The sequence below is a fragment of the Quercus suber genome, unplaced genomic scaffold, assembly GCF_002906115.3.
Source record: "Quercus suber isolate HL8 unplaced genomic scaffold, Cork oak 2.0 scaffold_9, whole genome shotgun sequence".
NCBI lineage: Eukaryota > Viridiplantae > Streptophyta > Magnoliopsida > Fagales > Fagaceae > Quercus > Quercus suber.
Window position 1 is genome coordinate 1,491,241 of NW_027069475.1, and position 10,685 is coordinate 1,501,925.

Genomic DNA, 10,685 nt, shown 5'->3' on the forward strand with positions numbered 1-10,685 from the left:
TAAATTATTATTCTCTTTTCTTTTCTTTTTTCAAAAATATCCCTAATTTAATTAACTTATCCTTATTCCTAAAACATAAAATAAAATAAAAATTGTAAATTGATAAAAAAATATAAAAAAACCTACCCATATTCTATAAAACTTCCCATTACCCATGTACACAACCAAAATTACCCCATGTTCCTATAATAATAAAAAAATAATAATAATAAAAACCTCAAATTCCTATAAATAAAAAAAATTAAAAAAAAAACTACAGAAAAAAGATTCTCATTGCACGCATGTGATGAGGCTAGAAATTCATAACTGATTTTTTTTTTTTTTTTTGGTATGAAAATTCATAACTAATTTTGATTACGGGTCAAAGTCGGCAAAGCAAAAGTATGAAAAAAGCAATTCAAAGTTGGCTGAAAAGCAAAAGTGCCGCAAAAGCAATTCTGAGTTTTGTAATCCCACGCGGAGGGAGTGGGGGAAGTGCGGCAGGCCTTATTTCTCTTGATATTTAAAAATAAAAAGAATTTTATAAAGTTGTAAGAACACTAGCAATAGTGGTGCTAAAAACCTTTTTTTTAGCATCACTATATATTAAAAAAAGTGATGTAGCAGTGAAGGTATATGTATATTTTTTACCTATCTTGTTATAGTGCACAGCTATATATGGCTGTACACTGTAGGTGAGAGCTAAAAAAAAAAAAACTTTTTTATTCTCCACCCAATTAAAATACTACTAGTCCGAAACCCGTGCAACACACTGGAACTTACCTATTTATAATAGACTAGAATCATTTTATAAAATTTTAAATTGATTATGAAACTATACTATTGCGTGAATTGCTCCTATCTTTTTGAGTTACAATTTGATGAATAAGCCATTGCTTGAACATGCAACAGGTTGCAAAAAATCTAGCTAACAAATTTAGATATAGCAAAAAAATAAATAAAAAATTCTGATGTTAAAACTTCCGAAATGAAAAAAAAAAAAAATCAGAAAATTCACTGGCACTGTTTAGAAATTATTGAAACCAAACAAAATATATATGACTACCAAATAGAGAAATATAAGAGAAAGATAGATTACCTTCAAGAGAATAATCCATAGTTATAACAGTTGAAATTTGCCAAACAGTTTTAGATATTGCAAAAAATTGAACCCAGAAATTCAGATGGTCAAACTTTCAAAAGACAATAAAATTAAGAATCAAAAAATTCAGAACCTACAAATTATAAAAACAAAACAAAAAAATATAGTCGTTATTGCGAGACAATTTCAGTAAGGATGGAAAGCTTTTCTAAGTTTTTATTATCCAATTCTTCCTAATTGATGAAAAATTTGGTTCAAACATTGTCGAACACTTTAAAGGTGCAAATAATATAGGCTTCCAACATAATCTTTAATTAATAAACAAAGAAGCATGACACCATAAGAGAAAACATAAGATAACATATGGTGCAGTGGCGGAGCCAAGAATTTAGGCCAGGGGGGGCAAGATTAAAAGACAAGATTGGAAGTAAAAAATTAATCAAAAAAATTAATCAATATTAATAACAAAATAAGTAAACAATTATATGATAATGTAATTGTCATACATAATCTAACATAAAATGTAATTTGATCTCTTTCATTAGGATGATAGTTAGAAATTTTTATTCTTAAACCAGGATCCATGGGAAGATTTGCAACATCCACTTCGATACGAGTTCGTTTAGGACTTGATCCGGACTCATTATTATGATCAGGATTCTCCATAATCTCAATTAACTACAAATATATATGTCATATCATTAAAATAAAGAAAAAAATTACAATTTATGATTAAGAATAATCAAATTAAAAGATCATTATAAATACAAATAGTTTAAAAAAAAAAAAAAAAAAAAAAGACCTTACAGAGAGTACCGATGTGGTATCGGCCAAAGACCCTCCGAAGGTTGAGTCAGAAGAGAGCTCCAACAATGCTAGAGAGTATGAGTTTTAGAGAAATTGTGCGTACCTTTTTCTTGAGGGTCTTTGGGTTTTTATAGTAGCGTAGGGCCAGACTCATTTGTTTGCGGAACAAGTCTTTTCCTTATAGGGAAGATACTCATTAATGCGTGTATATTCTAGAATTCTACTCATGTTAGGACTCTACAAACCAGGGCTCATCGTGTGTCGCAAGTATTTTCTATTTAAGGTTCCTTGGAGACCACATAATAATGGGCCGGATACCATGTGGTCGTTCGGTCCATACATGCCACGTCTGTTCGTGCCACCTCCGTCCAGATAGCTTTGTCATGCATAATTTTTCCTTTTCAGGAATGGAAGATAAATTGAGTCCCAGAATTTTCCATGGAAAGCAATTATCTGAGTCAGTTACTTCAATTAACTGAGATTTGTAATCAATGTTTTTAACAAAGGCTTTTACTGAAGTAGGCAGCTCAAGAACCGTATCATTATTATGAGAACAGTAGAGATCAAAGCCAGGATAGCCACAGTGTTGGTCTGGCTGCCTGTCTTTGAGTCGGAAAGGAAATCGGATGGGTGGACCGTTTCCACACTGTAATTCGGGACAACTATTGTGGCCTTCTTCAATGTCTACGATGAAAAGCACGAACAACAGTAAAGATGGGATAACTATTCTTAGGGAAATATCCATATCTGTGGTCTGGAGCTTCTCACAGATTCTAAGACTAACTTAGATGGAGGCTATATGGATTACTATGAAATCCTCACCTATTTCTAAGCAATCAAGTATTATTTGGGTGGGCGAAAATTTATAGACTTGGGTCAACCATTGCTTCGGGTGGACTTCATAAGTGCATTTATTTTTTTTACTTTTTTGCTTGGATTAATTGATTCAATAAGGGCTGTTATCCTCTAAAATATTCTCACGCGTGTAACTTTTTCCCAGGTCGGTCTACACATCGGAAGATTCAGAACTCCTCAGATATCAACTGGGCTGGTCCATTGTAGAATATATAAAGCTCATGATGAAAGTCTGAAAGCTTTTTGTATTGTGTTTTCTTTATGTACATGTACAATTCCAGCGCTCACAAATCAGAATCTTCTCATGGGCTACTTTTTATAAGTCCGCTGGGCCGGTAAAGTAAGGCTGATGGCTTTTTGGACAGAAAAAGAGTAGTGATTTCCCTTTCTTCTTGATTTATTTCATACATTAAAAAAAATGACAATCAGGCATTAATTTGAGCTAGTTGTTTTCATGACATTCCTGCGGCTAACGAAGGAAGAATTTAGATCAACTTTTCTTATGCCGTATGACCATACTGAACTTTAATTTTATTTAATGTGTTGAACTTTTCACTATTATTATTATTCTTATTATTATATTGTTAATTTAATGTGTTGAGACGATAAGTTGTAGTTTTCATGGATGTTTCAGTGAGAAAGCAATAAAAATAGGGATGATTCTATTTGCAAAAGTGGGAATTCAAATTTGTACAGAAACACAGCTATTAGGAAGCTATTTGTTGACTCATGACTTCAATTAAATATGAAGATGCATCCTTTCAAAATATATATATATATATATGAGTCCAAATCTTCTGTCCCACTTTTCCTGCTCCACTCTATACTCCACCAATAAATACTTACCACGTGTTCACTTAATTAATTAAATATTATCATTATTGACTTATTAATCCTACAGTTATTAATTAATAGTATCACGTGGTATATATATATATATATGAAGATGCATGCAACAAAGATAGGAATGATGCTACTTAGTTTTATTTGTTGTGACTTGCCTGCTAGCTGTCAGCAATTTTTCTATTTAGTATTTATTAAGTTGAAATATCATTAGGTAAAATAATTTATTTGGTTAATGTATTATTGCTGTGATATAATTTTTATTATTTATTAAATTGAAACATTGTAGGCAAAATAAGTACTGAAAATTTGATTGATAGGTTTACTAATTTTAAAACTTAAAATAAATATGAATTATGTCCAAAAATATTTAAAATATACATAAATAAATTTTAATTAATTAATTAATAGTCATACCCCAAACTTGTCGTAACTTGACTTTCAAAAAATGTCATACCTCCCATACCCGTATCATACCACATTTGTGTCTGTGTTCATGTCTGAGACTTCAGGCCATTTATTTTGTCATGTTCAAGAGCTAAAAGAATTTGGGGCTGTTCTGGGATTTTTAAACCCAATTATGATGATCAATTCAATAGTTTTATAGAGCTATTTTGGAAGATGACGATGAATGATCATTGCGATGAAGGTGTCATTGCGTTGGTGGGGGCGATTGCTTGGAGGTTGTTGGGTAACCCGAATGAAATTCAGAAGGGAGGAAAAAGGATTGGTGAGTTGGAGTTGCTTGGTGGAGCATCATCGTTGCTACTGGAGTATTAGGAAGCTACTGTGATGTACCAAAGCACTCAAATTCGTTGGTACAACGTTGGATTCCTACTTCTGGTCACATGTATAAAGCACAAAAAGAATCTGGGCTGGGGGTAATAATTCTGATGCCAATGTCTAGTGGTGGCTCATTGAGTAAGAAATTTCAAGCTCCTGGGTCCTTTGGAGGTGGAGGCCAAAGCACAGTTTGCAAAGATGTGGGATTACAGGAGTTCATTTTAGAAGGCAATTCTCTAATGTCTTTCATGCACTTGCAGGTCTGTCTCCTCCTTCAGCTTCGGTGATGCCTATAATTTATGGGATTCAAGCTTCATGTCATGATGTAATTAGGAATGTGTTGTGTTTTCCTATGTATGTAGGCAGGGAAATAAACCTACCCATCTTTTAGCAAAACATTGTCATATTGTTGATTTTCTTTACCATAAATACAGACCCAGATAGACAAATCAAACTAAACCCACACAACCCATATACAAACGTAAAAGCAAAATAAAAACAAAACAATAAAACAAAATGGAGACAAAGCCACAAAAATAACTCATAGAAATACAGAAATCCATAAACAAACCCATAAAACCCCCATTGATATTTTGTGAATTCAGATTTAGTACTAAAGGAAAAGGGAGATACAGAGGTTTAAGAGAATGTGAAGAGTTGAGAGAGACATCTTGGAGTGAAACATAAATTACATGTAAGTAATTAAATTTGTTTGGTGACTACACTTAGGGTCCGCTTGGATACAACTTATTGTTACTGAAAATTGATTGTTGTTGAAAAAACAGTAGCAAAATAATTTTTAAATGTGTAAATAATACCTTGAAACCCATTTTTAATATTTTTTAATACATAAATAGTGCTGCTACACTGTGTAAACAGTGCGTTACAGTGCGTGAACAGTGATAATTGTCTCTGCATAGTGATTTTACTTTTCATGCGCTAAAAAAAAAAAAGTTCCGAAACGTAAAATAGAAATGCAGACGCAACTTTAGTGTTATCCAAACACATACCTAGTGCCAGTTTGGATTCAGCGTCTACGTTTTCATTTCAGTGTTTTTTTTTTTTTTTTTTTTTTTTCTGTGCATGAACAATAACTTCACATGGATTCAATGTGCAGGGAAAAAATTACTATTCACGCACTGTTCATCACTGTTCACAGCACTGTTTACGCACTAAAAAATATTAAAAATAGGTCTCACAGTACTATTCACACATTTAAAAATTATTTTGCTACAGTGTTTTCAGTTTCAGTAACAATAAGTTCAATCCAAACGGACCCTTAGGGTAAGTTTGGTACACTAAATGTAGATTACATTAGGAATAGTAATCTTTATACTGGGAATAGAAGACATTGTAATGGAATAATTATTATTATTCATAAGTTTAGTAGTTACATATGAAAAACTTGTAAAAAGAAGATGTATAAGGAAACTTTACATTTTTGGAAATATATTAATTTTAAAACCTATTATATACACTAAGGAATAACTATTATATCCATTTTAAAGAGGAATAGCTATTCTTCAATTTAAAGAATAGTTATTCCAATGTAATAATTAATTCATGTAATAAAGATGCAACCAAATGACCGAATTGATATTACACATGAATAGCTATTCCATTACAGGAGCTATTACAGTGTACCAAACGTACCCTTAGTATCCATTTGGATACGGATGACAACTCAAGCGTCTGCGTTTTTTTTTTTTTTCACAACACCTTTTGCACTGTTAATGAAACATAAACAGTATATTAAGACTTATATTAAGACAAATGTACCGTATTTGGGATTAAATAGTAACCAAAAATTATTTTTTTTATTATTTTCAACTATAAGTTTTCAATTTTCAGCAAAATAGCTGTATTTACACACTCCCGTGTTAATTAGTACCAATCAGGAGGAAATTCCAATCAACTTTCTAAACAAAGTTAGCAAACACCCCAAATCTCCTAAAAAAAAAAAAAGTAATTCATAAATGATTTTTTTTTTTTTTTTTTGGTGATGAAAATTCATAACTGATTTTGATTACAGGTCAAAGTCGGCAAAGCAAAAGTATGAAAAAAGCAATTCAAAGTTGGCTAAAAGGCGAAAGTGCCGCAAAAGCAATTCTGAGTTTTTTAATCCCAAGCGGAGGGAGTGGGGAAAGTGCAGCTGGCTTTATTTCTCTTGATATTTAAAAATAAAAAGAATTTTATAAAGTTGTAACACAGTAACAGTCAATAGTAATGCTAAAGAGCTATTTTTAACACCACTATATATTAAAAAAGTGCTGCAGGAATGAAAGTATAGGTATATTTACCTATCTTGCTACAGTGCACAGCCATATATGGCTCTGCACTGTAGCTAAGAGATTAAAAAAAAAAACTTTTTTATTCTCCACATAATTAAAATACTACTAGTCGGAAACTCGTGCAACACGCGGGAACTTACCTATTTATAATAGACTAAAATAATTTTATAAAATTTTAAATTGATTATGAAACTATACTATTGTGTGAATTGCTCCTATCTTTTTGAGTTACAATTTGACGAATAAGTCATTACTTGAACATGCAAAAGGTTGAAAAAATCTAGCTAACAAATTTAGATATAGCAAAAAATAACTATAAAATTCTGATATTAAAACTTCCAAAAGGGAAAAAAAAAAAAATCAGAAAATTCACTGGCACTGCCTAGAAATTATTGAAACAAAACAAAATGTATATGACTACCAAATAGAGAAATATAAGAGAAAGATGAGTTACCTTCAAGAGAATAATCCATAGTTATAATAGTTGAAATTTTCCAAACAGTTTCAAATATTGCAAAAAATTGAACCCAAAAATTCAGATGGTCAAACTTTCAAAAGACAATAAAATTAAAAATCAAAAAATTCAAAACCTACAAATTATAAAAACAAAACAAAAAATATAGTCATTATTGCGAGACAATTTCAGTAAGGATGGAAAGCTTTTTTAAGTTTTTATTATCCAATTCTTCCTAATTGATGAAAATTTTGGTTCAAACATTGTCGAACACTTTAAAGGTGCAAATAATATAGACTTCCAACATAATCTTTAATTAATAAACAAAGAAGCATGACACCATAAGAGAAAACATAAGATAACATATAGTGCATAGACCTTACTCCACAACTGTGAAAAAATATCCACACAAAAGGAATCGAAAACTTGTACGACAAATTAATGCAATAAGCTACCTCTGATGTGAGACAACCTAACGTACATCTCCGTAATGTAAAGCTTAAGGTTATATAATCTAAAATAACATAGAATATAGCATCTTTGAACCATACAAAAAGTTAGCAAACTTATTGCAATACTTGTAGTTATACTATATAATGTAAAGTACTACTCCATCGCCAATGAAAGTCATGTAAAATCTCATGGGGCCTGGAAGAACAAACAGTCGCAAGATCACCTCCACCAAACACAAAAAAAAAAAAATAATAATAATAAAATAAAATTATTATTCACAAAAAAGAGAAAAAGCAAGAGCATGTGTACCAAAGAAATTGAAGCTTAGGGTCTTCTCTCTTAGTGGAGACTGACAAAGGAAGCTACTTTAGGGTTTTCAAAGATTTTGTCACACTCAGAAGGAAAATTAAAGGGAATTCCTCTTAGGACTCCTGTTAGGACTCTCTCACTATTTAGTTTTAAAAAGTAAAATTTTTTATAAATTAAAATGATGATGTGGCAAATTGTGGGAGTTTCAGAGGTTTCGGTTATATATATATATATATAAATAGATTTGTTTGTTGATTTTTTTTTTCTATTCTTTTTATCCAACCGTGACTCACTCTCCACTCTCTTTGAACTCTTCAACCCGTGTCTCAACTCCCTTTGAACTCTCACCTCTCTGTCTCACTGCATGTTTAAAGAATATGAGTTCTTGTTAGTTTAATGAAAAAAGTTTTCTTGTAGTCAAATAAAAGACTTAATTAGATTCAAAGCTAACCTAAAAAATAATAATAATAATAATAAAAAAATCAATTAGTGTATTGGCCTTATAATAAAGGGCAATTATTAAGGAGAGGATACTGTAGGTTTCAAATCTTATTGTGTCTATAAAATAATTATTTAAAAAAATATATTAATTGTGATTAATATAATTTACAAGATAATTATACATGACTTAATGAAAGAAAATATTTATCTTGAATTATGGTGCTCTTCCCCTCAAAAAGAAAAAAAAGAAAAAAGAAGAGAATTATGGTTCTTTCTAAATAATAAATTATTTATTATTTTCTTATATTCATTTTTTTTGGTCCCCAAAATAAATTATGTTAAAGACATGTTTTAAGTATAAACTATGCATATATGTGTTTTTTTAAAGAAAAGTATGTGCATATTATTTTATGCATTTGAAAATTATTGATGAATTTAACTTGGTCTCCCTTTGAAAAAAAAAATTTCTGACTTTGCCACCAAATTCAAGCCAATAATCAACAGCCTGCATCATCCTTTGCTAATAAGAAGGCTGTCTGTACCTGCATCAAGTGAACAGCCAAGAGAATAAATCCAAATGCTCAAGTGCCAGGGCTTTTCTGGAATTAACCAACCTACCATTCACTGTTTCACCTAACGTGGATTGTTCCTAGTGCTAGCACCGGCTCTTCCATCCTAATAATACATTCAATCTTTAACGCCCTTTTTGGTTCCATTTTCATCATGCATGTTTCAAGAATTAATTGATTAAAGTTATTTGATACCCAATCAGTTGAAGGATTGATTGACATTCGAGCAACCTGCAGCAAAATAAAACCTCCTCTTGTGCCAAAGTATGACTTATTTTGTTGTAAGCAGGATTATATTCGTAGAGGGCGAATAAAGTTAATGGTATGTTACCAATTGTTGGTACATAAGCATTGTATGATATTAAAAAACTGGGTGTTTTGTCAAAAGCCTTGTATCTTAGTGATACAATTCATCTTCTTAATTAGGAGAATCATAGTTTAAATTTCCCTACCCCATTATTATGACTGTAAAAAATAAAAAATAAAAAAGTTCTAGGGTGTTCTAAAATTTTAAATATTATTTAATTCATTGTAACGATCCTCGAAAAATCACTAACCACATTTACTATATACATTAAAAAGAACATTCGAAATTGAGGTTCATTGTACTTGTCATACCCAGGCTAAATTGGGCAGTCTAACCCGATTAACCGAAAACCAGCCCAAAGGCTGATTTTTTTTTTTGTTGCGGTTCTGCTTATATGATGTTTGTAGAAATTATTCAGCACTAGGATTTGAACTTGGGCTCTCTAGGATGATATATGCATGTCCAGCATGTCAATCATTAAGCTGGTAAGATATAGAAAATTATTATATATAAACACAATTTATGTAGTAAATTTAATAAACAATATAAACACAATTTATGAATTAAATTTAATAAAAAATTAAATGAGATATCATGGTTGGACCTTAGTAGAACTCCAATCTAAGCTCAAAGAAATTGAACCTCTCTCTTTCCTAGTTCTTTGAACAGGTTAGGTTTCAAAACCATTGTAATTATTAATAAAATTTAGATCAACCCAATATATGCATAATGTGAGATCCATCATACACACAACACACACTTCATCATTATACAATATTAAATATTAAAATTATGTTTTCAAAATTCAATTAATTTCACTTAAATTTCAGTTAAGTTAGGGTATTAACTATTAAGTACTACAATAATGTTTTTAAAGCACAATTTTAAAGAAAATGCTACATACTTAAAATATATTATTTTACAAATTTTGGGAGAGAATTTGGTTACATTTGCCTACATAATTTCTTTCTTACTGCGACGTGTGCAATTTGTTAGTAATTTAACTAAATGTTTATAATAATTAAAAAAATCTTCTAAAAATAATAATAATTAAAAAAAAAAAACTTAATAACTGTCAAATAATATATCAAGATGACGTATGTGTGCTGACGCCAAATATTGTTAAATGACACATCATGGTTGGACCTTAGTAGAACCCCAATCTAAGCTCAAAAAGGTTAAACCTCTCTCTTTTCTAATTTTTTTAAACGGTTCAGGTTTTAAAACTATGGTAATTATTAATAAAATTCAGATCAACCCAATATATGCATAATGTGAGATTCGAACCGTGTTAAATTCATCACTACCACAAACTTGCGCTTCATCTTTCTTCAGCTGGAAACTATACTTTTTACTTTATTAATGTTGAAGATGCTTTGAAGAGTGAAGACCACAGAAAGAATTTTTTGTGCGTTTGTCTACAGCTGTATGTGGAAGTTTTCTAGTATGTACTAGTGGAAATATTCCTCTCTCTCTATCTCTACCTACCTCA